This window comes from Corythoichthys intestinalis, chromosome 3 (genome assembly GCF_030265065.1).
Source record: "Corythoichthys intestinalis isolate RoL2023-P3 chromosome 3, ASM3026506v1, whole genome shotgun sequence".
NCBI classification, from domain to species: Eukaryota; Metazoa; Chordata; class Actinopteri; order Syngnathiformes; family Syngnathidae; genus Corythoichthys; species Corythoichthys intestinalis.
The window spans coordinates 10999429-11005428 of NC_080397.1; the positions used below are offsets into that span (position 1 = coordinate 10999429).

General features: G+C 40.9%; 1 protein-coding gene across 2 annotated transcripts in view; it reads right to left on the reverse strand.

Annotated features, from left to right (window-relative positions):
- Nucleotides 1-5441, reverse strand: part of kank1a (KN motif and ankyrin repeat domains 1a) — a 78975-nt gene extending 73534 nt beyond the window's left edge. For both annotated transcript variants that reach the window (XM_057831063.1, XM_057831064.1), the window contains exon 1: nt 5216-5441. The gene's annotated coding sequence lies outside the window, so the exon portion shown is untranslated. The remainder of the gene's footprint in view (nt 1-5215) is intronic.
- Nucleotides 5442-6000: the final 559 nt, after the last annotated feature.

A 6000-nucleotide genomic window follows, 5' to 3' on the forward strand; every position in this document is an offset into this window, starting at 1 on the left:
GATGAAACATCGTAGGTCGAGGACATCCCACCCCAACGACTCCCTGTGAATCGTCAAATCGCACAGCGCTAATCTATTAGAAGTGCGAGGCCTGGCAGCAAATTAACTTTGAACAAGTGATACTGTACTCCTCTTGTTTACCTAACTAGCACGTCTCAAAGCGAGCTTAGCGCTAAATCTGCACATAAGTGGTAGAACCAGGGTCCGCCTGGTGTCGCTTGGTACGTCGGGCTTAGCGGCAGGCCCCTCAGGGTCCACACCAGTGTCTGTTTACTCATGGCAAAGGTCCCTCAATTATCGCCCGAGTGACATGACTCCTCTGTCCACATGATTAAAGCTATAGCCTTTGGAACCCCTCCTTGTTATTAGTCCTCTCGCCATTCTGGTATTTGCTCTGGGAAAATGACTTCCACTCCACACTCCCCAACGTCAAAATCATTCTGTTTTCATTTCGTGGCAGCACTTACTTGTAATTTGACATTTGGCCGCATGTCCGCGCATACTTTGCACGCTAAAAATAAAAGCCGCGTGGGCTCAGTGTTAACGCCAAGCGACGAATTTGTAAATTTATTCGCCGCGGGAATTTTTTTTTGACGGCGCGTTCTTGAAAGTTCTAGTCGGTTTCTGCGGCGGAGCGCGGCAGGAGGGAGGTTATTCCAGTTGCGCGACCTCCGTGACTGGCCTGTAATTAACGCAAGACATTCACCAAGCAGTGCAGTTTGCGTGGTGAGAGAGGAGGAAAGCTACACCAGTAAAAATATCAGTTGCTTTTACAGACCGTGGTTTTAAGAGTACAGTTAGGTTCACGTGATTTGGTACAGTTAAAATAGCTTAAATATTTTCTGCTGTGAATTAAAATGTGTTTATCACTAGAAAATGTCCAATCCATTTGAAGTGGGAGGGGTAGCAGTGAATGCACCCTCCCACTCCAAATGGATTGGACATCCTGCGCCATCAATGGCAGTTATGGTTAAGTCAAAAAAGACTTAATAGTAAAATGAAGTGTAAAAAGATTTTCTAGTATAATAATCTGGGACAAATTATTTTAGCTCCAAGTAGGCATTGCAAACAAAAACGATAAGATGAGAAAAGTTGGGCGTTTATTACGTGGAACTATCTAACAATTAGGGTTGGGCATCGTTTCAGATTGAACGATTCCGATTCCATCTTTCAACTCCAGTTCCGAACGATTCTCGATTCAGAATCTTTTAAGAGGCATGGTCAAAAAAAAAAAAAAAGCTACGGTGAAAAAAACAATGGTTTAAATATGTATTAGTTTATATTAATGTCTTAACTTCGATTTTTTTTTTTTATTATATGAATTTAAAATTTTTATTATTAATACAATTAATATGAACTTTATGAATTATATGAACTTCTCACAGGTTTTTTTTCTTAATTGTACAAGTATATAAATATCAGTCTATGACCTCGAATGTGATGAAGTTTCTTTCCACAGGAGGGCCCTTTCACAAAGATATTTTTCAAAAGCTCACGGAGAAAACATTTAGTTATATTCTTTAGCCTTAGCTCGGAGCTACAATAAAGCATTAGTATAAATTCTTCTATTGATTATAATTTAACGTAGATGAGGCAAAAATAATAAGGTTTCCTTATTTGTAAAACCGATTCTGTTGTGTTTACAGACACATGCAATGTTTATGTAGTGACAATACCAGTTAGTCCGGTGAGTGGCACTGTAGAAGTGTGTACGTATAATACGGAGAAGAAGAGATGAGAGCATCTGGAAAGAATGTTTTGTGATGTGATGCTGTGTTTTCACTGCTATGAGTTCATTAAAAAAAGTTATCGAATGCTTCATATGGCCGCTTCTTTGTAAATAAGCAACACTACAGATTCCAAAACAAAAATCCTTTTAATACTGTTGATTTTAACGGGAGCGTCTACTGCTTTAAGAGGGCGGCTCTTAACTCCACGTTGACCATAGCCTGACGTAATAATACGATTTATTCTTATACTATTCCATCCATCCATCATCTCTGCTTAATCTGGAGTCAGGTCGCTGGGACAGCAGAAGACAGACGTAATGTATTGTTTTTCTGACCTGGTTTTGACGGCGCAGCGTGTCAACTACATAGCACTCGGCTAGCCTTGCACTTGGCAGTTAGGCTATTTTCCATGAAGACGGTCGTGCATAATTGGTCGTGCAGCCACCTTTGCATGATATAGTTGTGTTGCAAATGTTGCACTGAGCTGAGTTTTTTTTTGTAAAGTTAAGCCAAACTTTTAAGCGCCGCCGCACCGTGTCCATGGTTGTAATCAAAATGCAATGCACAAACACGCGCTTCTTATGGCTTCTTCTTCGTGGTTTTCAGCAGCATTTTTTTTTCCATTCGGCGGTCAGGGCATCGAAACATGGAATCGAAATTTTAAAATTCGAACGGTTCCGGGAGAACCGGGGTGTTAGAACCGGGTCCCATCAATGCTCAATCCTACTAACAATCGTTGTGAACATGTTTTCATTCCCTGCCAACCCTCCCAGTTCAAATGGATTGGATGTCTACTACTGACAAACTATTCACAACAGAATAATAAAAAGAGCCAACGTCTTGTCATCGTCGATGGCACTCAAAAAAAAAGAGGATTTGGACACTATGTCAACAATGTGCCTGAACAATTCATCGACTGAAAATAGTTGTCAAATAATCTCCTAATCGATAAATTCTTGATTACTCGATAAATCTTTGCAGTCCTACCATGTACACTCTACATTAGTGTTATCCCAATCCGATGCGCCGTGTTGTATCAGCGCCCGATACAGCTATTTTTGGAGTATCGAACTTTATTGGGTTTGGTCACAAGATTGGATCCAATCCAATAATTCGCATGGGTTTTCAGCAATGCGAACAGACTGACCAGCAGAGCTCATTTTAATACAAAAAAAATATGATTTGCCATTTTCTGGTCGCATTATTTTTAAATGGTCAAAAAATATCAGTATATGGAAAAGATTTCTTAACTCATTGGCTCCCAAAAACGTATAAATATGTTTTATTTTTAATTGTTTCAGTGTCCCAAAGACATATTTATACAAGTTTTTTTTTTTTACCCCCCCCAAAAAAAAGACATCTCTGGGTCGTGATTCAATTTAGCTCCAAAGCACAAAGCTGAAAATCCATTTTAAAGCAATAAAACTGGCCACTGGAGGGCAGTAGCGCATTTGGTAAGACCCACAACCCGATTCAACGGCATCGAACGACCAAGCCGCACGACCAGGCACCGGCGGAAGACGACCGAATGGATGCCAGGTGGCGGACGACCGAGCAGAACAACCGGTAGGACGCCCGGGATGCCAGGCGTTGGACGACCGAGCAGAACGACCGAGACCACTAGTGCAGCGGACGATGCCTTTTGAGTCCAGGCTGCCCGCGAGCAGAGCCCGCAGAGACGCAAAAAAATTCATCTTTATGAGACAGATGGTGATGACGGAAAAGTTTAACCAGCTGTCGCAGCCAGAACAGCGTCCTCTTTCAGTTAGTTATGTGTAAATTGTTACTTTGCTATCAAAAGCTCTATTTGTCTTGTTATCTATCTTATTTTGTAAAAGGAAAACATTATCCTGTAATTGTAACTAAAACAAAAAATAGCTGTGTATAAGTCAATGTTTGAAATGTATGCTTTCACAAAAAGCTAAATTTCTCAGTTTTTTCATCAGAAATTGGAAAATTGCTCAAACTAAGCTATTTTATAATGCTGATTTCTAAAGAATGGAAAAAGATATGAACCAACTTTTTTTCTGCTGAAAGGAGAGTAATCTTTCTTTTGGTGGGTTCCATGTTTATATAGCAATAGAACAGAATTTTCTGTGGGCCTTGCAAAATCAGTCCAAATCCAGTAAAACGGCCGGGAGCAAAGGGCCTTGCTCTGGTGAAAAGGGCTGGGAGTGAATAAGTCAAAAACAAAAATTTCATCAGAAGTGGAAAAAAAAAAAACCTGTATGAGGACCTCCCTAACATACATATATATATATATATTACTCCAGATGGTGCATAAACAAGATGGTGCTAAAAGTGAACCGTTTGTGCTGGATGGTCAGGACACTCCTTAAAAGAAATCTGTGCAAAACTGAACAGAATGGCAACGTTTTGTGTAAATACAGGCCGTAGACCCATAAATTATAGCTGTGTAAAAAAACCACACCTTCTCCAACATATTTTAGCACGAGATTGGATTATTATTCTCATACAAGAAATCCTGCAACTGTGAAAAATATACATATATGGAGCCTCTGTTTAAATATTGTCCATGTGATATTTGTGATGCCCGAGCGAGGCTGCAGGGCATGGGCAAGCGCCGCCTTGCTTGTACTTTTCTTGGAAAGTTCATTGTTCACTCATCAAAGGCCTGGCAGAGCTGCAACAAATCCGTTTAGACGTGTGATTTGGAGGATTGGGAAGCAGAATCATAGTTTTGGCACTGGATCGTTTGCCTCATGTTCCGGGTTTATCATGATGATTTTAAGTTACCAAAAATATCAACTCATTTGCTTCCATTGATGACAATAGACGTCCAATCCATTCTGACTCAAAGGAATTGGCAACGATTGTCCGAATGCGGTCAGTCCTCCCAGTCCAAATAGAATGGACGTCTATCGCCGTCAATGGCGCTGAAACATGATCATTTACTGCCACAGAGTATAATAAACACGCACTGCACATGAAGACATTACAGTATCTCAATAAAACGCAATAGAAGGAGTAGTTCTTTACTGATGAAGAAAACACCTTAGAGGATCATTTAGGATACCGAGTTGAGGTCGAATTTACAAAGTTTTGTATTCGTACATCAAACCTTAATGAAGCTCACATTTGCGGCTTGAATTTCCACTTTTTAGTGACTAAACAGCTGCACATTTCCCCTTAAAAAACGTCCATCATCAGAGGAACATTAATTGTACATCATATTTTATTATTGGCTGCTTGGAATTGCTTGTTCTTCCAAGGAGTTCAAAGTACAACCTGTCAACACCGAGCACTTAAACGCAACACCATTACGTTCCATTTAATCCTGTTAAAGCGGCAGCGCTTCACTGGATTGTCTCGTTCGCTCTACACAGGAGGGACACCTGATTAACTAAAGGTGCACTGCTCAGATGTATTCGTGTACCTTTAGTCTCACTAAATCGCCATAAATAAAAATAGAAAAACAGGATGAATGCAGTTTAGGAAGGCGAACGCTCAATGAGCGGGCTTACCCGATGCAAGGTGTCCTCACGCAAGCTGACTTTTTGGACTTGAACGCAACTCCGACGGGTCCTCCACAGAGCCTGGTGAAGTAAAGCTTTTAAAGGCACCAAAGTCTACTTTTAAAAGTTCCCCGACGCGTTAACACACGTCCCGCGTGCGAAGCGAAGCGCCCTCTTTGTAAGTGCGTGAGCACCGAGTGGGTAGCCTGCAACTTGTGGAGAAGAAACGCGCATGCGCACTGTCAACGCATCCCGATTAGCTCAAACTATGCTTTGCTCAATAAGGTCACAGGGCAACACAGGTGTAGCCTAATGGCCGGTTCTAAACTTTTGTAGCGTATCATATTTCATGCGTATATTAATTTTCATTTGGTTGTACTCACTAGTGTCATAAGTTAAACTGATTATATACAATCAGGAAACGATTTAATAGAAGACACTACATTTAAACAATAAACACGTTATCAGTTTAGCTTTATTACCTCTGCCGAATTACAGCATTTATTTGATTTTCCTCCGCCACACAATGTAGTTCACTCTATCTTCACGCTGAGGAGTTGCAAGGCGTATAGACCCTACACACCAACGTCACAGAATGACGTGTCGTTGTAACCGGCCGCCATATTGTCCGTCATTGTTTATCCTTATTCTCAATGGTTTCAATTTGTCGTGCATGTTATAGTGCAATTCATGGAAGCCCCGGTGCTTTCAGACACTGTAAACTCATTGGATGCGTTGCATAAAAGGCGTTATGTGGAAAAGCTTCAGTCTATCCATTCGCCAGATCCATATTT